Source organism: Macrotis lagotis, chromosome 1 (genome assembly GCF_037893015.1).
Source record: "Macrotis lagotis isolate mMagLag1 chromosome 1, bilby.v1.9.chrom.fasta, whole genome shotgun sequence".
NCBI lineage: Eukaryota > Metazoa > Chordata > Mammalia > Peramelemorphia > Peramelidae > Macrotis > Macrotis lagotis.
The window spans coordinates 305,852,521-305,879,934 of record NC_133658.1 but is presented as its reverse complement, the minus strand read 5'-3'; the positions used below and the strand labels follow the sequence as shown (position 1 = coordinate 305,879,934).

Below are 27,414 nucleotides of genomic sequence, written 5' to 3'. Positions count from 1 at the left end.
GGAACTGATACTGTATACAACTGAAGCCACATGTTTGTATCTTGGAATATATTCAACCCCATCTGCTTTAACCATTTGTAATGTTATAAATTAGGAAAACATCAAAATGTCATAATGCCAAGAAGACTGCTTTGTTGTCTTCCAATTCTATATGAGATGAGTTTGTTATCAAACTCTTCTTGCAAACATTCAAAGAACAGCAGGCCTTCTGGAGGGACAGATGGTCACTGGAGCTCTGAAACTTGGTTTCTGGGAGAGTTATGCATCTTATATTTCGTATCAATGTAGAGTGTTGTGTGGGATGGTGGGCTGTGACAGAGTCATTCAGAGGGATGATGACTGGGGATACTAAGGCAGAGGGAGGAATACTATAAGAGGTCGAGAAAATTGTTTTTGCACATATACACACACATACACACACATATATAAAATACATCATTTGAAGGAGAAATTAAAGAAATGAGAGGGAAAAATAGAGAAAAATGCAAATCTCTAGGCTGTTCTTCCCTGTAGGCCTGAAACTTTATAAAATTTCTCTGATTCACAATAGGAACCTATCTTTCCCTTTTCTTGAACTCATATATTTGAGTTATATATATATATATATATATATATATATATATATATATACACACACACATATATATATATATATAGATAGATAGATAGATAGATAGATAGATAGATTATTGGCCACTTATGTATGATAGATATTACTTATGTTGTTATTCATGCATCCTCAATGACTGTGTCCAAAAATTATGTCTTAATATGCCTCTTGAGTACTTTTAACTTGATTTTTAGCTCTTGGAGAATTGGGACTGAGCATGTGTTATACTTTAAAACTTCATACTATCTGGCATTTGAATACAAAGATCATTCCCCAGCAAAAAAAAACAAAAAACAAAAAAACCCCTTCATACTGCAGTATAACAAGCCCATTCCATCCCATGGCAATTCCTAAATAATGCCTATATATACACTCAGTGCCAAACCAGACTATTTGTCTTCACTTGGACAGACACATTCTATCCTTCTTCTGTCTGCATATCCCTCTCTCCTAAAAGGTCTCCTTTATTGCTTTGGGAAACTAGATTCTAATCAATTCTCTCATTACTCCTTGAATGGACATATCAATCAATTCCCCTTTGTTCCAATTGCCATCCTAGGATATGTACTTTTAACTCTGTTTGAATGTGAGCTTCCTGAGGGCAGGGATTATCTCTGTATTTTTATCTCTAACAATTAACCTGATATATAATAAATATTTTTTCATTCATTCTTCCTGAAGGAAGAGTGCCACACTGGGCAGATTACCTCTGTGGTGGTGGTGGGAGAGATAAAATAAAAAACTAAATAAAATATAATCCCTATCCTTTATGGAACTCCCATTCTGGGAGAGAAAAATGACATATACACAAATAGTGGTAAGACAATGTGATATTCCTTAAGCTCATAAGAGAGTTCTGACTGTTGCAATCCAAGATCTTGAAATGAAGCATCACTATTGAACAAAAATTATCAGGGAAGGCTAAATGAGGGCAAGAACAATTGGTTTGGGCCTGAAAAGGTAAATAGGCTTTCAAGAGTCAGAGATTAGAGGCAAGGGCATTCCATAAAGAAGAAAAGCTATTTCCAAAAGTATTTTTATTACAGTAAAAGGCCTGCATAATGACAAGGGGGAAATTGAAACTATAAAATTAATTGACCCATTTTCTATGACTTAGGCCTTGAATTGTATGTGTGTGTGCGTGGGGGTGGGATAATGGGAACAATGGAAACAATGGAAATTTCATATAATCAGGTATTTAACAGGGACATAGATTAAACTATGGGAGAGTTGAGTAGAGTCCAGAGAGGTAAGGATGATAAGGAAGATTGTGTATGGAGATGGTAGAACTTATGGTAAGATCTTAAAGAAGGGGCAAGGCTCAAGAGAGGTGGAGGAAAAAAGAAGTGATCTGCAGAGGACATTCAACTCTGAAAGCTGTAAGAATTATAATCACTACAATGACCATTCATGAGTCTAGAGAGCCTAGGATGGAATGTATTATCTATGTCCTACAGAGAATTGATGGGTTTAAGGTAAAGAATATGTTATATAGATTATGTTAGTATATGTTTATGTAGTCAACCAATTAAGGAATTTGTTTTGCTGTACAATGCATATTTGTTATAAGGGATTTTTTTTCCTTTTTCTATATCTAGCAGAATTGAAGAAAGGATAGAGGGGAGAGAAACTTTATTTTTGTTAATTTTTTAAAAAATAGAAATAGGGTTGCTACAAATGTGAAATGTTCCATATATTTTCAGATGAGGTCACTGGTTTAGGAGTTTTACTTAATTGTTTTCTTTTGTTTCAAAAGAACTCATAGAGGGTAGCTAGTTGTCACAGGGGATAGTGCACTGTCCTGAAATCAGGAGGACCAGTGCAAATGTCTGAGTTCTCTGACTTTTAAGAATTGACTAACTGTGTGACCTTGGGCAAGTCTCTTAATCCCTTTACCTTAAATAAACAAAATTTAAAAAAAGAACTCAGAGAGTGGGGGTTGTCTGCAAATATAGTATACAAACAAAACCCACAATAAACCTTTTTTTTAAAAAAATATATACTTCAAATTTAAAACATATTAATGGCACAATATAAGGTTTGATATTGGGTGAGAGGATGGCATAGTCCACCTCTGTGACTTATAAAAATGGGGTTACTGTAGAATTATGTTACAGACCAATCTAAAATGGAACCCATTTGATTCTTATCAGCATTGAAAAGCTACTATGAAGGTCTTACTAAAGACAGCTTATATAGAAAATCAGTCTTTTGATTAAGATTTTATAGAATAGCTACAAATTAAATCTGCCTGGATCATGGGAGCAAAATAGTCATCCATTTAGACTCAAAGCTAGCCTAGCAATATGCAAAAGAGGTCTCTGAGCTCTCCTCACCCCCCCATAGGGACCATCATCAGGAATATCAAAATTAATCAACAAAGTAGTAAGTCTTGTGGTATTCATTTTCTAGGAAAAGCAAATTACAACTAGGCATGGTAGTACACAGATATCATCCCAGCTACCAGAAAAACTGAGGCTGTTGGTTCTCAGGCAAGAAATTGTACATTAATATCCAGAACCTCTGAAAACCAACAATCTAAAATAAGTAGAGAATGTAATCTTCAAATTCAATCCATTTCAACATTCATATTTTTGTAAGTTTTGAGTTCTGTATTTCTCTACCTCCCTCCCTTCTTTCCCACTCCCCATGATAATGAGTAATCTGATATAGGTTGCATATGTATAACCATGTTTAACACATTTCCAAATTAGTCATGTTGAGAAAGAAGAATTAGAACTAAAGGGGAAATAAACCACAAGAAAAAGAAAAAAAGTAAAATTTTTAAAAAGTAAAAATAGTATGCTTTGATCTATATTCAGACTCCATAGATTTTTCTCTTGATATGTATAGCATTTTTCCATCACAAGACTTTTAGAATTGTCCTTGATCATTGAACTGTTGAGAGGAACTAAGTCCATCATCTTGGATCATCACACATTGGTGCAAATTCTATTCATTTTAATAAATGCTTCCTACTACGTGCTACACATTAGGAAAGACACAAAGATAAATAAGTATAGTGTAGTAGGAAATACACTAGATTTGGAGTCAGAAGACATTAGTTTGAATCTTGTTATTCTCTTTACTATCCATGTGACCTTGGGCAAATTGCTGTCCCCGAGTCTCAAAAGTTTCTTTATTCAGAAAAATGAGAGAGTGGACTAGATGATCTGTCAAATCCCTTAGAGTTCAAAGATCCTTAACATCTGACTTTTCTGCTCAGAAGGCCCAGGATTTCATTAGCTTCCAAAGCATCTCAGGGCTAACCTAGTTCTTAGTATAAGATAGGTGCTTAATAGATGCTTGTTAATTTATTGGTTGGTTCCTCCCATAAAGAATGGCACATTAGAAGCAAATTAGACAATGATTAAAGTCAAGTCTTTTAAGAGGAAGTGCCTCATGGATGACTTCAGAAGAGTTTTTTTCCTCCACACTGCCCCCACATAACCCCCTTCTGAATAACAACTTCTAGTAGATGCCAAAAATGCTCTTGTATTTTGAAGTGGTTTCTGTTGAGTCAAGTTTTGATTGAGAACAAGAATTCTTCTTGTGATAGTAAGGCCACAATCATATCCCCAATGCCACACACACACACACACACACACACACACACACACACACACACATACAAATACACACTGCTTATTTGAGAAGAATCCACAAAAACTAGAACTTACCTGAGTAATAAAAAATATACAAATATACAGAGGAAGAGTGAGATCCCCTAATACCTTACTTATCTCTTAGATCCACACCAAGTATTCCATGTAACTGAGAAAATGCCATTAAAGCCTCACACTAATCAAAGTTGGTTCAACCCACTGTGCCCACAGATTCTGTGTTTGAATGATGAGTGAGAGAGGTAGACCACTAATAAGAAGACCCAAAAGAGATGTCAAATGTTAATGTCCAGTCAACTCATAAGCATTATACAATATGATATCTACTGATCTCATATACAAGTTTAAGAATAAATGTCAAAATAAACCCTTAAGTTGTAAATAAGCTCTTTCATTTTTTTTCCACTTGTTTTACAGGACCAGAGTCTTATACATTTGGATGCTGGATGAAGGGCTTCCAAAAACTCTGAAATTCATTAGCTACCTTCTATTCATTTGTTTTTTTAATGGAATTATTTTTTGTTTCAAATATTGAATACATATATTTACTCTCTTTTTTTAATATATGATATATATGTATATATTTAATATCCTTAGGGGCTGATCTAGCAATCTTCCCTGCATACTTACAGGGAGCTCCCACAAAACTACATTTTCTTCAGAGAGGACATATCTTTTATTGGGCTTGTGTCTGTGATAATGATGCAGGTGAATTTTATCATTCCTTTCACCCAACTAGTAATGAACAAATTCACTGTGTATTACTTTGGACTTGATCTCTGGCAAAACACTACTGGAACAAACAATTTGATTTGTCAACACCTTTACAAGGGCTCCTCAATCAATGTCACAAATCCAAATTTAAACAGCAAAATACATTTGACTGCAAGACCCGAGACTGATTAGAGCTCCGAGTTCAGAGAATTGCTCCAGACAGGACAGCAATCAGATTATTAACTCCACTTGAAAATACTCTCTGCTGTCTGGGATTAGCATGCATATTTTGATATAGATCGATAAGCAATCTCCTTTCTATAAGAAATGCCTGCAACATTCATTTGGCTGATCAAAGGTAGATATCAGCTAGTGGTGACAGCAGCTATTGTTTCCTACTTTCTTTACAGGAGTGCCTTCATTTAAAAAAAAAAAAAAAAAACTCTAGCTCTTTTTCAGTTAATGGTGGAAGCCAACAGAGAGTCACAAAATCTCATCTCTTTCTCAATACTAAAACACAATTAGTGGAGGAGGACCTTTAGCCTCTTTTGAGCTAACTTAACCCATTTCCACTTTGTTCTCTTAGACAAAATGGTGAGTTTCTCCTCCCTGGTTGGTAGGAATCACAACCCTTTACTCTGACTTCCCTCCACAGCCTTGTTCCCTAGCTCAGGTTATTTACAAGTATGATAGTCATTATTGGCATATTGTCCCTTAAGACTGCTCACAACTACAGCACTGTGTCTTCCTTTTCCCAACCAACTAAATCAGATTGGAAATCTGGCAGATGGGGTGACTCTGCAGCTGGAAGTTGGTAGTTTATTTAGCCCAATTGCATTCCCTCACTTCCTGACTCTGTTTCAGAATACCACTTGTAAACTAGGTGGGAATCATTAGTTACTTACATGTTTTCTGTCACCTATTTTGTTCTCAATTTCACCCTTCTCAAGGTCCCTCCACTATCACCTTGTCCACAACCTAAAGATCTTTTTGAACAGCTCATTCTCTTATAATTCCTAGCTTGCCTCAGCCCAAGACTCTCATTTTCCCAGACTATGCCTATAAAGTGAAAACTATCTACCATCCTTTTGTCTTTCTTCATCATTAGTGGCCCAATAAACAAAATGCCAAATATGGTCACCTTTCCAAGCAAGATTAAGGACTCTTTGTAGTTCTTTGGAATGGGGATTGTATGGGGATCGGTGAGAGGGTGGAGAGGAATACCATGTTTTGAAAAATACTATAATAGAAGGGATTCCTGGACTAGGAGTCAAGAGAATTGCATTCCAATTTTGGTTCTGGTGTTAGTTACCTATATGACAAAAGGCAAATCCCTTAACTCTTTTCAACTTCAGTTTCATCATCTTTTTAATAGGGAAAAATATGGGGTAAATATGGGGAAGTGGTTTGTAATGCTTAGAGTGATTTGTAAGTATAAACTACAATAATGATAATGATAATAATTATTATTATTATAACTATCATTATCACTATTTGTTTTTTTTCCCAAGGCAGTGGGGTTAAGTGGCTTGCCCAAGGCCACACGGCTAGGTAATTAAGTGTCTGAGGTCAGATTTGAACCCAGGTACTCCTGACTCCAAGGCTGGTGTTCAATTTACTGCGCCACCTTAGCCACCTAGCCGCCCCTCATTATCACTACTATTTACTAAATACTAAGTGACAATCTTCCTGTAACCATGTGAATAAATTAACAGAATATAAGAATTTAAATTCTATGAAAGGTTTCTCTTGGATTAACCTCAATATTTATGCTTCCAATATGGTAGTCAAAATTTGGTTCCAGGTTGAATATAAGACCAGCTCTCAACCAAAAAAACATAGCACTAGATTATTATTGTTGCTGTTGTTGTTTCAATTTTAATTCTCCAGGAGGCGATTTGTGTGTGTGAATTGGATATGAATTGGACAAAACTGAATAAAGGCAGCTTTACTCAGTTCTGCCCCACTCTCTCCTCCAAAGTCATCATAGTCCAGTGGCAAAGACAAAGATCATCATTCTGATGACTCAGGATGCAGTGGGTGACCTTGATCTTTTTAAATTAAGTTCTTACAAAACTATAGATTTGGAAGGAGAAGACCCTCAAAATTTCTGGTCAGAAGATAAAACAATTGTCATTTATACTCTAAGTCATCAAAACCTAAACAATGAGCCACTGAGGTTTGGGTTTCGGTTATTTTTGGCCAAAAATAACACTAAGACTAAAAAGCAACCAAATTAGAAGGCCAGCAAACTGAGAAGCAAATCATATATCTGGAGCTGGACAGAACTTCAGAGACTATCTAATTCAAGTTTCTTATTTTAAATATAAGAAAACTAAAATACCATGTGATTTAGAGTCACACAGGCAATAAATTTCAGAGGAAAGATTTGAACTTCTCACTCTAAAGCAAATCTTTTCCACTCTAAACCCTCCTAAGTAGAGGATGCTAATGTGAAAATTCCTATTATTTTTAAAAAAGCAATATAATCCAATGTATAGAATATAGCCTAAATAATAATTGAATAATAACAAGAAAACTCCAAGATTTTTCAGAATATAAATAATAGAATTAACACAACATCAAAAAAAGCAATGTGTAGGCATTGAGACAGAAAAAAAGGAATTAAAATTAATGTAAATTAATAAAATAAATTTAAAACCAAATAATTGAGAGAGCAGAAAATTGGAAATTCTTTCTAAAAACCATGGAGATTTTAAAAAATGAATGGATGACTGGAAAAAAAACAGTAATAATGGAACAATATATGCATTCTGTACAAGCCAAAGTTATGGCATAGACAGCAAAAAGAGTCATAGTTCTCCCACAAACAGTGGGTTCAACATGTTTATGCTATTTATTTGCCCGAATAGCCCCCTTTTATGCACTTTAATTCTCATTTAAATTGTCAAAATATAAATGAATAAATTGTACTGCTGTTAGCTCTTTTGAATTTGTTTTTAAATGTACTATGTATACAGATGCTATATAATAAGTAATTTTAGAGAAATATCAGAACAATATTATTTCAAATTATAGCAATTCACACTTATAATTATAGTACTATCAGATATATAAAACATTTTTTCTTAAAAGAATCTGGAGGGGTGGCTAGGTGGTGTAGTGGATAAAGCACCGGCCTTGGAGTCAGGAGTACCTGGGTTCAAATCTAGACTCACACACTTAATAATTACCTAGCTGTGTGGCCTTGGGCAAGCCACTTAACCCCATTTGCCTTGCAAAAATCTAAAAAAAAAAGAATCTGGAGATATAAATATTGTTATCCTCATTTTAGAGATGAAGAAAGTGCAGTTTAAAAATTTTGAGTGGCTTACTTGTCATCATAGTACTTAAAAATATCAAGCCAGCCCAAAATTCAGTTCTTTTGATTAAAAGATCATTGCTCTTGCTCCTGTGCTGTTGTTAAGGGAAAATAGATAAGAAATGAAAGCAGAAAAATCAGATTCTATTCATAGTAAAATTGATACTTAAGAAAATAAACTTCTAAGTTGTTATGGAAAGAAAAATGATATCGTTGCTGCTTATTATGAATTGTTGATTGATCAGTTGATAATATTTCAAAAGTTAATTTAATTTAATTTTAAATTAAATTTCATTTTAGCTAACAAAATTAATTCTCTCCTTCAATAACCACTTCTCATAAAAAAATGAAAAGATAATCTCCATTTAACAAATCTCTATAGTCAAGCAAAGCAAATTCCCTTATTCACCACATTAAAAAAAATATATCACTCTATCTGAACCTTATCAGGAGGTGGGCAGCATGATTCATCATTAGTTCTTTAAAAATGTGTTTAATAATTGAGTTGATCTTAAGGCTTTTTACATTGTTTGCTTTTATCATGATGCTATTTCATAATTTTTTCTCCTTATTCAAGAAAGTATTAATCTTCAATAGGTCAAAATTCATGAGTCAGAATTCTATTTTGAAACTTGACCTTGTTCCAATCAATTCTGGCCTCAGTTTCCTTACTTGAAAAAAGAAAGGTTACTGCCAGCTGATCTCTAAGTACCTTACAAATTTCCAACTCTGAAATTTAATGAATGGATTCACTAACTGATTGCTACTGTGGATAGACCTTAGAGTCAACCTCACTAGCTTTGGTTTATTTTCACTCTACTCTCACCAGATGCATTGGTTTGGTTTTCTTTTTAGTCTGAAAGTCAAGGTGCTAAATCTCTGGCAAAAACCAGGCTTGATCTGACCCCTTGGGAGTTGTGAATTTTTAGAGTAGAAACAGCTTGTAATCCAAGAGGGCAGGCACCAGGGCTATAATATTTTTTCAGATAATGGAATTTAAACCTGGACAAGACCTTCAAAAATTAAATATTGTCTAGTCTACTCATTTATTTTTTCCTCTAGATTTAGAAAGTGATGCTCAGAGAGAAGCAAATTGTCAAAGGTTAGACAACTAGTAAATATCAAAAGATGTATTTGAATTCAGGTACCTTGAATCTAAATCCATTTCTACACAGCTTCCATTACTCAACGCCCTTTCATTGTGGGAATTCAGTGCTATATGATATCTAATGAGACATCTGTGGAATTCAAAATGCCAGTTTAATGTAGACTTTGATGATCAAAGTCTGAGATACAATACACTGACCCTCTTCCCCCCCAACCCTGTCCCAGATCCCTGCTCTTCATAGGGATACCCACCTCTCCCCCCTAGAAAGCTTTAAAAGTAAGGCAATTTCCCTTGCATTATTTCAATTAGGTTTGTGTATACATACATGCCTATAATCATTTCCTGAGTACAACCCTGCCAAAATCAATACTGAATTGCAATATTTACTTTGAGAAATTTTTTTCTTACTACACAGAAGAAAAATAGTTTTCATTTTCATTCCAATAATCTAAGCCTTCCATACTGAGGAAAATGAGTAATTTTTTTTGATGCACCAGGTTAGCCTAGAAAGAATTTTAGAAAGGAGAAAATGGTCAAAATAATAGATGACAATATTGTAAGGCTTTATAAATTTGCTAAACAATCTATATCTTCTATCTCATATATATTTCACAAAAAAAACCTGTGAGATAGTAACATGTGTAAACATCTGCATTTCACTGAGGAATTTCAGTGAGGAAACTGAGGTTTCCAGAAATTAATACCCAGAATGCCCTCTATCTCATCACTGATTCCTGAAATTCCTGACTCTCTCTCTCTCAGATGCTGCTTCCTGCAGGAACTCTTTCCACAGTCACTTAGTCCTTAGGACTCTCCTTATCACCTTCAAATAAACTGAGTATTGTTTAATCTATGTTCATGTTGTTTTCCTCCAGCAGAATGCCTGCTTCTTGGTGACAGGCATTGTTTTATTTTTGACTTTATATTCTCAGTGTCTGTAATAGTGCTTTCTACATAGTAGGTAAATATAAAATATTTACTGAATTGAATTGTTGAATTGAGTGACTTGCCTATGGTAATGTATTTCTTGTTAGAAGTACTATTTGATGCCAGATTTTCCTGATGTCAAGTCTAGTGCCTTTTTGCCTGTCCTCTCCAGTTATATTTGTATTCATTCATGAATGATAGTGTTGTAGAATTTGATGATTCAGAGACGAACTTGAAAACATGCACACATGAGAATTTATCTCCTTGAATTGCCATTGATAGAGTGCAAAATTTGGAAAATACATGGAGAGGCCCCATCTGTGAAGACAGTCATGCCCTTGTAAAGTGAAAGATTAAATACAAATGGTGGTCCAAATTATTGAATTGCAAAGGGAATCAATGAATAAAAATATTCTTCCCAGCAAACTGGGGCAATTTATTATTGTTTATGGAGCTGCAGGTCAGAGTCCTAATACTGCCTCATTATCTCTCTGGACAGGAGGCAGTTCAGATTGTAACCAAAGCTTCCAAGACACTGAGTTTAAATCAGCTTGCAGCAGATATTCTTACCTTGTTCTAATATTCGATTAGAAATCTTAGGTTATGAAGAAAGAGATTTTAAAGAATGAGGTTCTTAATCTGCAGCTACTTAATAGGCTGATGATTCCTTTCATGCATGGAAGCAAGCCTCAACATGTACTTCTGGAATTCACTTTGGGAGCTGTGATTTAGTAAAGTCTGTGAGAGATTGGAATGAATGAATATAGACTGCTTATCAGTGATAACCCCAGCCCCATCTTATACTTCCAAAAGATAAGATCCAGTAGTTCATAATTCTCTAATTTTTTTCATTCACCTTCCAAAAGATGCTTTTTATTTTTAGTCAGGTGTCCATAGGGAGCACCTATTCCCATCTCCAAACCTTTGAATCCATCAAAATTCCCCATTTATAGTGGATTTTCTAATTCTCTTATCCCCAACCTTAAACCAGTTCCCTGGTCTACATTCACAATGAATCTATCAAAATGTCTTCTTTAAAAAAAAAAGGATATTTTATATGTACAAAACTTGGAATCTGTTCTGCAAAAATGGCAGTGTGACTTTAGACAAGTCACTTAACATCTCTGACCCTCAATTTCCTCATCTTTTACATAGGATTGACATATTTTCTTGATGCCCCAAATTATTAGGTCTTTAAAAATCATTGCTATTTAGAGGCGGCCAGGTGGCATGGGCCTGGAGTCAGGAGTACCTGAGTTCAAATCCGGGCCTCAGGCACTTATAATTACCTAGCTGTGTGGCCTTGGGCAAGCCACTTAACCCCATTACCTTGCAAAAATGCTGGAATCTTTTTGTCTTTCTCTCTCCACTTAATAATATTTTTTCAAATTACAAGTAAAGATAATTTTCAACAGTCATTTTTTAAAGATTTTAAGAACTAAATGTCTCTCCCTTCAGCCCTACCCTCTACCCCCTCCCAAGACAGTTAAGCAATCTGACATAGGTTATACATGTACAATCCCTTCAAACATATTGCCACATTATGTTGTGAAAAAAAGAATCAGAAAAATGGGAAAAACCATGGCAAAGAAAAAACAAAATTACAAAAAAAAAGTGAAAATAGAATGCTTCAATCTGCATTCATACTGCATAATTCATTCTCTGGAGGTAGACAGCAGTTTCTATTATGAGTCTCTTGGAATTTTCTTGGATAACTGTATTGCTGAGAAGAGTCAATTCTATTATAGTTGATCAACCTACAATGTTGTTACTGTGGACAATGTTTTTCTGGTTTTGCTTATTTCATTTAGAATCAATTTATGTAAGTCTTTCTAGGTTTTTCTGAAATCTGCCTGCTCATTATTTCTTATAGAACAATGTAATTCCATTACATTTGTATATGACAACTTATTCAGCCATTCCCCAATTGATGGATATCCCTTCAAATTCCAAATTGCAAATTTTTTTAACTTAATGTAATAAAAATGATCCCTTTTGAATTTCATGTTATCTATGTCTTGTTTGGTCATATTTTCCCTTCTCCAGAGCTCTGACAGGTAAACCATTCTTTGCTCTCCTAATTTGCATATTGAATCAACCTTTATGTCTAAATCATATAGCCATCTTGGTATATGTTATTAGATCTTGGATTATAATTGCTGTTTAATGATATAGATTTTGATCTGGCATGGATAGCCACATTACTTTTCATTTTTTTTATTAAGTCACTTGATTTTTTGTTTTTTTAAATGAATTTTTTTATTCTTTTTTCTAGCTCTATAAACCGAATTTTTTGGTAGTTTGATTGGTATGGCACTGAATTTAATTTAGATAGTATTGATCTTTTTGTTATCCTAGCTCTTTCTACCCATGAGAACTTGATATTTTTTCAGTTGTTTAGATCTGACTCTATTTGTGTGAAAAATGTTTTATAATTATATTCATAAATTTCCTGGGTTTGTGCTAGCAGTTAGACTCCCAAGCATTTTATATTGTCTAGTTATTCTAAATGGAATTTCTTTTTCTATCTCGCTATTGGGCTTTGTTAGTAATATATATATACTGATGCTTTATGTAGTTTCATTTTATATTTTGTAACTTTGCTAAAGTTAATTACTTCAAATAGTTTTTCAGTTGATTCTCTAGGATTTCTAAGTATATACCCTCCAAGCAACTGCAGAGACTGAGAATTGTGTTTCTTCGTTGTCTATTCTAATTATAATGCTTGCTAATGATTTTAGATAGATAATACCTATCATTTTAAGAAAAAACATATTTATGTGTTCTTTAGTGTTTTTATCAGGAATGGGTGCTATATTTTATTTAAACCTTTTTTTTCAATCTATTGAGATAATCATATGATATCTGTTAGTTTTGTTATTGATATAGTTCATTAAGTTGATAGTTCTAATATTGAACCAATCCTGCATTCCTGGTATAAATCCTACCTAGTCATAATGCATTACTTTCACGATAAATTGCTATAATCTCTTTATCAATATTTTATTTAAAATTTTTGCATCAGTAGTCACCGAGGAAATTGGTCTATACTTTTCTTTCTCTGGTTTGCCTCTTCCTGGTTTATATATCAGCACCATATTTGGATCAAAAATATTTTTTGGTACAACTCCTTCCTCACCTATTTTTTCAAATACAGTGGTATCTCAATACTTATTAACTAATTCTGGAACACTTGACAAGTGCTGAAACAAGCAAATATAGAATAACTTTTTTTCATAAGAAATAATGTACTTAGAAATAATTCATCAAATACCCCCAGAATCAGAGCCCACACAATGAGCAAGTAGACTTAGCCTGGATTTTGAACTGTTTGTGCACTACCAAGAGACTGATGGTTGACATCTGTTTCATGGGGAAGAGAAGGACATGGAGGATGATCAACCCATAAATAAGGAAGCATTTTCTCTTTTGGGGTAGCTTCATGACTCATATAAATTTCAGCAAGTGTGATGAGTCTCTGGTGCTGAAACATTTTTTCCTCATCAAAATTCAACAAGCAACAAGTTTGATGACTGCAGAAGGTGATGAATCAAGTTACTACTGTAATTTATATAGTAATGGAATTAATTGTTCTCTAAATGTTTGGTAGAATTCAATTGTAAATTCATCTGACCTTGGGTTTTTTTCTTAAGGAGTTCATTGGTGGTTTGTTCAATTTCTTTTTTTCTAAAATAAGATTAAGTATTTTCTTTGTCTTCTGTTGATCTGGGTAATAACTAATGCTTAAGAGGGGGACACACAGGATCTTGAGTAGCATGTGAATCTCTAAGAAAAGTATTTTCTAACTGAAAGGTGTGACTTTCTAATAAATAAGTTAGTCGGTTATAAGAACTCTATTACTTTTAAGTGACTTACTTGAAGGACAAAGTCAACCAGTGACTATGGAAGAGTGAATTATTTTAGAGCTTTTGAATGAGACAACTTTTGTAACTCATTCTTGCTGAATCACTTTAAGTTTTGAGATGGATTTCATTTTTTCTGCTCCTATAGCTGTTGGGTTTTTGTTTCTAATATATGAGGTGATAGGGAAGGTGACTAAGACTAGGCTCAACTAATCCCACATATTCTACATAAAACTGTATTTACAGAATCAACCAATTTATTAATCAATCAAAAGCATTTGTTAAATACCTATTTGTGAAATACCATTTTATAAAATGTCTCTGACAGCATCACCTCTAAATTCAATAAATATCAAGGACTCCTTAATATTCCAGGTAAGTAGGGCAAACAGTGAAAATGCTTGAGGTTAGGAAATACAATGTCTTATTCAAAAAAACAGCTGGGAAGTCAGTGTCATTGGATCATAAAAAATGGGAGTGTGGGGGGAGTAAGGTGTAAGAAGACTGGAAAGGTGGGAAAGGGATACAAACAGAGGACCTTATATTTGATTCTGGAGATAATTTCATTCCTTATTTTCATTTCTATACTTCCTTGAGTCTCAGCTAAAGTGTCATCTTCTACAAGATGCCTTTCTCCTCCCCTCCCCTTCCCACTCTTTCCCCTCAGCTCCCTCCTCTCTTCCTCTCCCCTCCCTTCTTCTCCCCTCTTCCTTAGAGCCAGTATTGTTTTTGTTTCTGTTTTTCAATCTTCATTTGTATCCTAGTGTTTAGCACAGTGCCTGGAAGCTAGAATATACTTAACAAATGCTTACTGACTTGATTTGATAAGTGCTAGAGATAAAAATACAAAAATACAGGTCATATACTCTAAGGAGCCTGCCTTCTAAACATCTAATTCTAAAGCCCAAAATGAGGATTTTGATTTGCCTTGAGGAGGAGGCTTATTATTTTAAGATTTTTCTCTTTCTTTCTTTCTTTCTTTCTTTCTTTCTTTCTTTCTTTCTTTCTTTCTTTCTTTCTTCCTTCCTTCCTTCCTTCCTTCCTTCCTTCCTTCCTTCCTTCCTTCCTTCCTTCCTTCTTTCTTTCTTTCTTCTTTCTTTCTTTTTTCTACTAATTTGATGGGAGAGCCAGAGGAGACTTGGTAGTAAGAGAAAATAAGTGCTTGTGGCTCTTTCAAGTCACATGGCAAACACAGTGCAGATGATGGAGAAGCAGACATGAGACATCATTGACTAAACCTGACAACAAGCCACAAATAGGTGAATCATTGTGAGACTTAATTACAGAATGGGAGGGTGTATCAAAGGAGAAATAGGAAAATGAAAAAAGAGGAGATGAATACATGACATATCCTTATAAAATCAGAGTTTCTTTATGAAAAGTAAATAACTCTTATGGTTTCAGAAAAAAAGAAAAGATCTATAGGAACATTGAGAAGAAGATAAAAAAGGGACTGAAAAAAAGGGGAAAGAAAAGGAGAATTGTTATATCAGTGGTAGGAGATTCTATTACCAATGACTGCTCCCTTAGGGGAAGAGAGATATTCTATTAATGGACATGGGGAACTTCAAGAGAGGGCACAGTTTAAAAGAAAATTGCATGATTAGAAACATGGGAAAATCACTGAGCAACACTATCACTTGCAGGAATTGATATTTATAAGAATAAAATACAAAAGAAAAAGAGTGTCATGGAACAATAACTTTAAGGCAAAAACATAAAAACTGTAAAGTGGGGGAATCTCAAAAAGGTACGTTAGATGATTCAGAAGATTTAATTTTCATAACAAATACAGAGAATAAAGAAAGAAAAAATGGATATAAGGGTCATGAATCAAAAAATAGAGAGAAATGGAAGTTAATTAATGAAGAAAATAGAAGAAAAGAAATAAGAAAGGTGTAGAAAATAGATTTTATAAAAGCAAAAAAACATTGAAGGGGAGGATAGGAAGGAGCAAACTAATTAACTACTTATCTGAGAAGAAAAAATGAGAGGAATTTAATAAAATAAAAGAATAAATTAAACTTTAACCCTTGAGAATGGGGAGGAGGAGGAAGGTCTTTAAGGGTAAGGAGAAAAGAGCCAGTGAGAGTAGAATTGCCTTAAAGTAGATTAAGCTAAAATAACTAGAGAGAAAAAGGGCTGTTTATAGATGCTAAGTCACCAGAGTTGTAATTTATAAAATAAACACTCAAAAATCAATAACACTTCTATATAATGACAAAATCAAAAAAGCAATAATAGAAAAGGAAATCGTATTTCAAATAAATACAAATATATAAAATAACTGGGACTGATATATGGAATATTATATAAATTCAATTACAAAAAGTTCCTTAAAGACATAAAAAGGAACATAAATGGAAGAATGTTCAGTGTTCATAGTTGGGACATGTCAATATGATAACCATAACAATACCATCAAATTTAATTTATAATTTTAATGCTATACTAATCAAATAAGGTATACTTTAGGGAATTCAGTAAAATGATAACAAAATTTTGAGAAAATGAAGATTCTATAATTTCATGGGAAGTAATGAAAAGTGGTATACATGAAATTGGAGTAGCAGTTTCAGACCTCAACTATTATAAAATAATTCATAAAAATCATAGAGTATTAGTCTTAAAAATAAAGAGATCATAATAAAAATAAACAAAGGATAATGAGGGGAAATGGAATCTAATACCCCAACTTTTGTTTAAAAAAAAAAGAGAAACAAATTTTTTTTAGGAAAGAACTCCGTTTGATAAAAACTGATGAGAAGACTGGAAAGAAGTCTTTTTTTTTTTTAGGTTTTTTTGCAAGGCAAATGGGGTTAAGTGGCTTGCCCAAGGCCACACAGCTAGGTAATTATCAAATGTCTGAGGCAGGATTTGAACTCAGGTACTCCTGACTCCAGGGCCAGTACTCTATCCCCTGTGCCACCTAGCTACCCCAAGAAGTCTTTTTTTTTAACTTTTAAAAAATGCATTTTATTTTTCCCAATCATTTTTGTAAAGAATTTTTACCATTCACTTTAAAAAAAAAAATTGAGGTCTAAATTCTTCTCTGTCTGCTCCTCTCTTTTTAAAAATGGTAAGCAATTTCATATGAATTTTATATATGTATATATAAAATCCATATTATATATATATTTATATATACAATCATAGAAAATATATTTCCATGTGAGTCATAGTTGTGAAAGAAGAAACAGACCAAAAGGAAAAAAACAAGAAAAAAATAAAGTGAGTGCATTTAGAATCAGATAACATTTTCCATCATGAATCCAAATGAGGAAACATTTGACTCACATAGAACTCTACCTGCTCTGAAATTCAAAATTGTAGATTTGTAAATATCAACAACAAGAGTGTATCAAAGAGAAGGGAGGTTGTTTGGTATAGAGGGTTAGTCACTTCAAGAAGCCCTAGGATCAAGCCTTGGCTCTGCTATTCATACAGGCAAATGTGAAAAACAACATCAATATTTTAAATATCCCTCATTACTCCCTGCTCCCTGCACAGGGTGCATCCTCAACAGGGATAGGTTACAACCAGTTCATTCTGAGAATGAAATCAGCAAACTGTAAATTACCACTTGATTTTGTGGATTTTTAGACTTAAGAAAGTGATGGAGAAATTGTTAATAATACATATTAAATGTAAAAGAGTGTCATACATACTGTTTTTTTCTTGGAGAACCAATTTTCAAGCATTTCCCAGAACACTCCTGATCCTAGGCAACTACTTTCTTACTGTGGTAAAAGTAGGGTCTGCACCCTCATTCCTTAAAGAAGGAATTGAAACAAAAGTGTTTTAATCCCATAAAAGTAATTCTCCATCATTTTGTAATTTTAAGTCTCCTGGTTTCATCTCTGGTAATTTATTCATTAGAGATCAGAGAATTTGAAATTTGAAGTGACATAATCCATCAGGTTCAGCTTTTGGGTCTTGTTCTTTTTCCTTGCCCTAATCCAATTTGGGAATAGTGAAAGGCTAGGTCATAGCCCCTGAGGAATGGTCAAGAGTTATGTTAAGGTCTGTCAAGAATAGAAGAAGGATCAGTCCCTCCCAATTTGGGGGCACACACATCCTAGCCTGGACTTTTATTCAGTAATATTTGAAGAGCAGAGGTATGTGCTGGAGCTAGGACCAACTGGGTTCATCAGTTAATTGTTAAATTTCTTTTTTATTTTTAAAAATTTATTCATTTATTTTCACATTACTAATGGGGCAGCTAGGTGGCACAGTGAATAGAGCACTGACCCTGGAGTCCAGAGGTCCTGAGTTCAAATGTGACTTCAGACACTTACTAATTACCTAGATGTGTGACCTTGGTCAAGTCACTTTAACCCCATTGCCTTGCCCCCCCGAAAAAAAACCCTAAAAAAATTAATGCAATGGTCTTGTTGTAAAAGTAAATATAGTCCCCCCTCCCTCCCCCCCACAAAAAGAAGAACCTAGAGAAAAATAAAGTGAGATAAAAAGAAAAATGTGTACTTCAGGTGGTGTTCAGATTTCACCAGCTCTGTCTCTGGGATGGATCACATTCTTTATCATGTCCATCAGAGAAGTTGTTTAAATATTTTTTCCCCACAATTGCTATTGCTAACTATATTTCCCTCCATTCTAATCCTCCCCACTTCCATTTATTCTATTCTCTCTTTCCTTTCACCCTGTCCTTCCTCAAAAGTGTGTTGTATCTGACTGCCCTCTCCCAATATCTTCCCTCTCTTCTATCACCCACACCCCCCTCTCCCTCCCCCTCCCTTTCTCCCATCCCTTTCTTCTCCTTTTTCCTCTAAAGTAAGATAGATTTCTTCCACGGCCTGAGACCAATTTCTATTTTTCTTTGAAGCTTTGGATACAGAAGCTTTGACTTTGTCATCTTCTGAGTGGGAATTTTGATCCTCCATGGGATCAACATAATTATCTATAATCAGATTCTTTTTTTTTTCTGTTATTTACTCATTTCCCTGGTCTATGACCTAATTGTAATGCACTTCCCAAGTTTTTGAGTGTTTTGGGGACACCTTAGGAGAGGCTCTGACTATTCTCCTGGCCTGTCTTCTGATCTATGAATGATCAAAAGCACTCCCCTGTGCTCTGAAGCTGTGAAGAGAGTCATTGCTCTGATTTGGCAGTATCTGGACCAGGCTGTAATCTGGATCTGAACTTGGATAGAGCAACAGAGTCCTATCCTAGGGATAGTGGAGATACCTTGACAGTCTCCCCTGAAGCCCTTAGCATCCTTGGGCTGAGTGCTATGGAAGTAGTTTCTATGTGTCTCTGTAGGCCTGCCTCCAGTTCCCCAGACAGGGCCGCACTGAGACCTGAGCTGCACTGGACTCCACACTCACTCTGGTGCTGTAGAGTTTTCCAACTGAATTGTCCTTAGCAATCAGAGTTCTGAAAACTGCTCCTGCTGCCACCAACCCAGGCACCCCAAGGATTGTTCCTGGAGACTGGAGCTGGTTCCTCTGGTGAAGTGCAGCAGTGCCTGTGCTGCAGTCATTTCTAGCCCCAGTGTACAACTTGCATATCTTCCAAGTTGTCGTGGGTTAGAAAATTGTATCAATCTTTCTGTTGGTACCACTATCTAACTTTTGATTAGAGTAATAATTTTCAGGCATTTGGAATGATCTAGGGAAGAGTTTCTGGGAATTCCTTTCTCTATTCTACCATATTGGCTCTAGCCCCCACCCCCTGAAAATTTGGAAAGAAGTCTTACAGAAATTAGGCTTAACCCAACACCCTACAACATATTCCACACTACATTCTAAATGTAATGTCTTTATTCCTGAAAATGATATAATAAAATACTAAAAGAAAAATAATATGCCTCTCATCTAGTACCAATGGGCAGAAAATTTATTCCTTAGAGAAGTGAACAATTATCCAAGATAAAATAGATAACTTTTATTACATGAAACAAATAGTTTCATGTAATAGTTTATTACATGAAACGAATAGTTTCTGCACACACACACGCACACACACACACACAGACAAGTAATGCATCTAGGTTAAGGTGGTAAGAGCCAAATGACAAAAAAAAAAGATGATATATTAAATATCTTTGATAAGGGATTATATATGTAATATATATATATATATAAACAACTAGCAAATGTATGCACATATGTCTGTATATACATATTAAAGGATGTTCTAAATCACAAATAACAAATGAAATATAAATCAAAGCAAATGAAGATTCACCTTGAAAATCAGCAGACATTTTACCCTGTAAATTGACAGAGATGACAAAAAATGGGCAAAATCAATGTTGGATGAATTGAAGGAACATAGATATACCTTTGATAGAGCTGTGAATTAGTAAAACCATTGGAAAACAATTTGGGATTATGCAGATAAGTGATTAAAATGTCTACATCTTTCACCCAGAGATTCCATTACTAGGTTTTATTAGACATTAATAGACTCCATGGAGATCATTGATCAGAAAAAATTAAAAAGTCTTCATGTACAACAAAATATAGCAGCACCTTTTGAGATAGCAAAAAATTTGAAATAAAGTAGATAGTGGTTAATTGAGAAATAGCTAAGCCAATTGTGATACATAAATGAAATAATATGTACTTTAAGAAATGCTGTGTGTGATAATTATGGGGAATCTTGGAAAGATCAACACAAACTGATGCAGAATGAAGTAAGCAGAGCTATGAAAATAACATACACAATAACTTCAGTGTATACAAAAGACCAGCTACAAAAAAATCAAAAGTAAATATTAAGAATAAAACTAGAAAGAAGAGATATAAGAAAATACTCCCACCTACCTTTTAGAGGTAGGAGGTATACAAGTATCTAATATTGAACATTTTTTCCTAGATTTTTTGATGTATTGATCAGTTATACTGATTTTTTTCTTTTGTTTGGGCAGATATCTCTCTAAGAAAAGGAGGGAGAAATATTGGGAAAAACTAAAATGATTTTTAAAAAGAAAAAAATGTTAATAAAAACTTATTTAAAAAGAAAAGAAGTACTCATTAGTTGAGGGAAAACAATTCTAATATCCTTGTGTTCTTATCCTTAATCTTCTTTCTCTAGAAAGGCATCTTCAGTATTCAAATCTTTAAAGCTTTTTAAAAGTTTGTCTTAGATCTTCCTCTGCTATTTCCTTATATTTGTTTGTAGAGTTGTAAGTGTTCAAGGAAAACTAGTACCTCTGGTGTGAGGGTTGTTGAGCCCTTTTCAGAACTATTTTCCCCTTTTAGTAGATCTTATTTTACTGAATGTGAAAACTGAGGCTAATAAAGGTTAAGAAATTTGACAAAACATTGCATGGTAGAAGTTGATTCTGAACACAGGCTATCTGATTCTAGATCTTATTTTCTTTTCTGGATTCCTGCTAAGGCAGAATTAGAAGTCCCTTCTCATGTGATGATTGAAAGTCAGAGAGGAAAAAGTAATTTTTTTTCCTTTTTCAGAAAATGCATTCTTAAAAAAAGTGACTGCAAGACTCAGTCCACTTCTAAGTACTTAATTTCTAATTGTGGAGACTAAGTTTTCAGTCATAGGAGCCATACCACCAAAGAATAACTACAAAAAATATTGTCAACAAGTTGGAAGCACAAATTTTGGATGTTCATGAACTCCAGTTGTGTTTAAGTTAATGATAGGATGGGACAGATTTTCTGGAGCAAGGCAATATTGAGAAGAACTTCACCAGAAACAGACAGACCATATGGTTTATTAAAGGAAGAAAAAACAGGAGGAGACAAGGGCTGAATTGAATTGATTAGAGCTAGAGCTCCTGTTCAATCACCATTGGAGCAGGGAACATTGAAGAACCAGTCTAGCAACTCTGTCTGGGATTCTTGCATTTAGACAATCCATTCCAACTCCTTCAATTTTGACAAAGAAGGAAACTGAAACTCAAGAAAGATTAAATGTCTTGCCTTTGGAAGTTAACACAAGGAATTAAATGGGGGAGCAAGGATCAGTCTCCCAATTTTCTAACTTCACATTCAGTTCTCTCCCTCCCTTCCTCATACCACCCACTTTTCTACTTTCATAGTCTCAACAAAGAGTGGGTGGTAATGCTTGAGTGTGGGTCTCTGCCCTCCTAGACATTGAAGGGTGAATAACCAGGGCACTGTTCCACAAATATGGCAGCTGCAGAGGGGAGTGTCCAGTCACATATATGGCATCGATTATGATTTATAATAAAAAGGTCATAAAAATCGATAATAAATATTTATTTTTAAAATGCTGAAAAGCAAGGTGCCCTAAACCCTGCTGCAAGAAAAAGAAGAGGAAAGAAGCTTAATTAAAACCAGAGCATTTCCAAAGGGCAATCAGGCTGGGCAACCAAATAAAACCCCCATACTGGTATAGGAAACACTAGTAACCCGTAGGCCAACAATAAATGCATCCCGTAAAACACAAAATAAAAGCTAGCTCTGTAAGGCACATTAGGCAATGGAAGGGCAATAGAATAGCTGCCATATAATTGTCCACCCCTCACCTCGTTTAGCCCAATTACCACAGGAGGGATTAGGAACTGACCCGGAGGTGGGCACTTTAAAGCCAGACTGAAAAACTGAAGGGGAACAGCCTTGCCAGAGGGCAGAGTTGGAGGTGCAAAGAGTCTTGGGGGGGCGGTAACATTGAGTGGAGGTAAGATTTCTGGTTCCAAGAGCTCAGGCCAGACCTTGTTTTCAACCCCACCCCCACCTCTAACCCTGCCTATTCTGAGTCAGAGGAGAATGAAGTCATCACTTCCAGACCCTTTTGGTGAGAGACGCTTAACTGCACCCCACAAACAGTGTTGGGTGTGAAGTCAATTCAGTTGTTCTTGACAACGGGTTGGGGCTATGTGCTTTCAGTGACAAGGAACTATGTACTAAGAGAAAGAACACAGTAATGAACCTTAATTCATTGGAGTGATGGGGTGAATGGGGACTGAGCCTCAATTTCTTCATCAAATAAATGGGCACAGTGGAATTGTGTAGATTAAAATAACATACATAAACATGTGTATTTACATATATGCATAAAATGTTTTATTAAGATTTGTATTCATTTATTAAATTGATTTTTATATATAAAATACTTTGAAAAGAAAAATATAGAAATGTCATGTATACATGCATATGGAAATTACAACAATATGAAGGTTTTTTGAAAGTTTAAATCATTTTATGAATATAAGCTATTATTATAAGAATAACAACCAGATTATTCTCCACATGGACAATGAAATATACAAAGTATACTTACCTACCTGACCAACACCCAAAGAGAGGAGTACTAAGATATAGGGACATCTACCATGTCATTTATAGAATTTAGAGTTGGAAGAGACCTTAGAAATCACCTGGTCCAACCCAGTGATTTTATGGAAGATAATAGAGAGGTCAACCAATTCAGTATTAAAATGCAGGTCCTCTGATTCCAAAATACGGCATTTTCTTGCACAAATCAAGCATGAATGATTCATTAAAACATCAAATTATAGGCCAGTCTTTCCTATGGTTGCTAATAGTTTGCAATCACAAGAGTTATTGTGAAAAATGGATTATCTCTAAGCCTGTCAAGTGACTAGAGAAGAGATAGAGAAGGGAGTGAATAATAGCAACTGCAAATATATTTCCATGGATCCTCACATGTTGTTATGTTGTATAAAGGATCATGCCAAAGAAAATGAACAGAAGGTAGTCATCTTTTCTTTCCTTAGTGGCAGAAATATTCTGGAGTCAGTTTGAATCAACTTGTGATAGGACAGTTATACTTTCTATATGAGCATTTACAACTCAGAAATTGGCAAATGCTACAAATCAAGATATGATTTATTGTTTTGTTAATTGTTTAGACATAGGAAAGTGATGAAGAAAATCCTAATAATATGGATTCAACTTAAATGTATGTTGTGTGTATAAATAAATTATATATATGTGTATGTCTATATACACATATATTGCAAACTATATCTTCATCTGTATCTATCCGTCTATTTATCTATACATGCATACATATGAGGTAACCTGTTGTTAAACCTTTACCAGCATACTACTGTGTACTGGTCAGATGCACTATGAATGGCATTATTATCCAATCCAATACAACTTAATCTAATCAAATCCCTCAAATCATAACCAAGTGCTAATGCTAGGGATACAAGGAAACTTCTTGACCTTCTACTTGGTTACACAACATGTATAAAGGTATGTAGGAATGTGATGCTTTGAGGGAAAACTAACCGTTAGGAGATCAGGGAAGGCTTACTCTATAAAGTGACACATAAACTAAATCTTGAAGAAAACTCTGAATTCTAAAGGGTGGAGATAAGAAGGAAGGGAAAACTAGTAAAGAGGGACAACCTGTACAAAGATACAAAAGAAGGAGATCCAATCCAAGATTGTAGAAGGACAAGAAGGCTAGTTTGGTGGACCAAAGTGAATGTGTAAAGAGCAGTTCTGGGAAATAAGTATGGAGAGGCAAGCAAAAGCCACATGAAAGGACTTTTAAGGAAAAACAGGAATTTATATTCTATCTTACATGTAACAAGAATTCACTAAAATTTTTTAAGCAAGAAGATGACAAAGTCACCTGGACAAAAAATCCATTCTCAATCCCATCTGCCCTCCAACTTCCAAAGAGGATTGGAAATAAAGTGATAAGATTTTTTGACTCTACCATCTGGTCCCAAACTGTTTGAGTTACAAACAGAGCCAAGGAAGGGGTTGCTAAATGTCTGCCTTTGAACCCTTTAATCCTTTACACCTGTGCAGTATTCTATACTTTTTCAAGAAAATCCATCCCTCTCTCCAATTGATCCTCAGAAGATCAAGGAGATGTGGGAAGGTGAGTAGTATACCTTTGGTCTCATTGTATAATAAAATTTAGAACTGGAAAGGGCCTTAGATTTTACCTAGTTTATCTTTTTTTTGGAAAATTAGGAAAACTGAGAGCCAAAGAAAGAGGGCTATTAGAGGGAGAAAAATTCAAATCTCTCATTTTACTGCCAAAGAAACTGAGACACAAAGAGGAGAGGTGACTTGCTCAAGTGATAGACAAAGTGAGTAGTAGAACTGAAATCTGAGTCCAGGTTTTCTGATTCCCAACTCAGTGTTGTTTACTCTACTGTGTGACCCAGTGAGGCTGACTAGCTCAGAGTGACAAAGATAATCAAAAATATAGAGTATATCATCTGACTTCTGAGTACTCTTTCATCATAACCACTTAGTGATAGGCATTCAAGGTTTCCATGACCATTACTCCAAATTTAAGTCAGATTTAAGGCTGAAATGCATTTGAGGAGTATTTGACTATGTGTACATACATATTATACCCACAATATACATTTAGATATATACTTACAAACATATACATAGATATTTACACATATACATATAAAATGTAATACACATACATAATTATATTTGTGAGATATATATGTATAAATATTTAAAAAGAGTATAAAATGGAAAGATCAAAAATGAAAGAACCAAAATAATCACTTCTTTAATTTTAATGATCAAATAGCCCCCAAAAAGAGTTGAAAATGTACTTGCTTCCCTTCTTTTCACAGTTGAGGAACTAGGAGACTAGGACTTCTGTTGAATAAGAGGCTCTTGACTCATTCTGGTTTAGATCTAATGGATACAACATAGACCTTGGAAGAAGGAGGGCTGTAAACTGTATAAATCTGGGGAAGTCTCTTAAACTTTCAAGTTTTTCTTATTGAAAAATAGGGATGATGATAATAACACCTCCATCACTAAGTTACTGTGAGGATCAAAAGAGAGAAACATTATATATATATATATATATATATATATATATATATATATATATATATAAAGAATTTGCAAATTTTAAAGTGTCATATAGAAATATGAGTAAGTGTTACTGTCCTCTTGAACCACATGGCCACTGTTCAATAGGGCAAGAGTTTAGAAGGTGTTTTAATAACTTCCAAATGAATTATTTAGGAGCCAATAAACATTTTCCCTTTAATGAAACTTTATTTTCTAATAAACTATTTAGTTGCTTGGGAGGGGCTAAAAATAGTGGTTTGTGTGATAGAGCCCAGTCATGTGAAAATGGCATAAAACTTTTTTCTAGGCATATACCCCGAGGAGGCCAAAGACATAAAGAAAGATTCTATGTACTCCAACATTTATAGCAATACTTTTTGTAGTATTAAAGAACTGGAAGCAAGATCGATGTCCATTAATTGGAAAATGACTGTAAATGGATGTTGGATGTAGTAGAATACTACTATGTTGTAAGAAATGGAGATTACTAGAATATAAATAGATGCAAACTGAAATAAGAAGAACAAGGACAATATTTGCATGCATGTAGGTATATACATATATGTGATATATTACATACATATACACTCATATATGCATAGATTATAAAATGAAAATGGAAAGATGAACAATGAAAGATGAAAAATGACTGCATTATAATTATAATAATCACACTTAACCTCAGAAAAGAGTTGAGAAATTGTACTTCCCTCCTTTCTTTTCACAGGTGAGGGATTAGGAATGAGGAATATTGGCAAACTCAGTTGTTGTGTTTTTGCTAACCTGCTTTTATCTTCCCCCTCCCCCCTCCCCCCTCCCCCCCATTTCTTTTTTTAATTCTTTGTTACAGAGGATTGCTCTCTGGCTGGGAGATGAGAGAAGGATATATTATATTTGGAAATGAAAGTAATTAAAAACAAATGAGCATAAAGACAATTGTTTTTTCCCTGATCCTTGCTCCATGTCTAAGGCATTATGTGTTCTATTTCTTCCATATAATGGAAGGTTTCAATTAAGACACCTGTAAAGTACTGTTTGCTTATTCCCAGAAACAGAGTCTGCTATAGAAATGCCTAAGTAAATTTCCACATGGCTGCTATGTGCCAGAGGCCAAAACGTGCTAAGTGTGAGAAACAACCAGGTCTGTTCTCTCCTCGGGCATATACTCTCAGGCAGCGCCAATTGAATACATCAACAAAGTAGGTAACCACCTTGGAGTGATTTAATAGTGGCACTGGGAATGCCTCCTGTCCAAAGACCTCTACCAATAGCCTATCTTTTTCTTTGAAATGCCAAGATTTTTGATTTGGGGCTTTCAGAATTTTTTATAAACTACAGTTGTCCGAGAAAAGGAAACACCAGCCATTGTTCTTATTCAGTCATTTCAGCTGTCTCTGACTTAGTTTTCTTGGGAAAGAAACTGGAGGGTTTTGTCATTTTCTTCTGCAACTCATTTTACAGATGAGGCAACTG

General features: G+C 34.6%; 1 long non-coding RNA gene across 2 annotated transcripts in view; it reads left to right on the top strand.

Moving 5' to 3' along the window:
• Positions 1 to 27,414, top strand: part of LOC141517023 (uncharacterized) — an 86,551-nt gene that overhangs the window by 54,205 nt on the left and 4,932 nt on the right. The gene's annotated exons all lie outside the window — the stretch shown is intronic.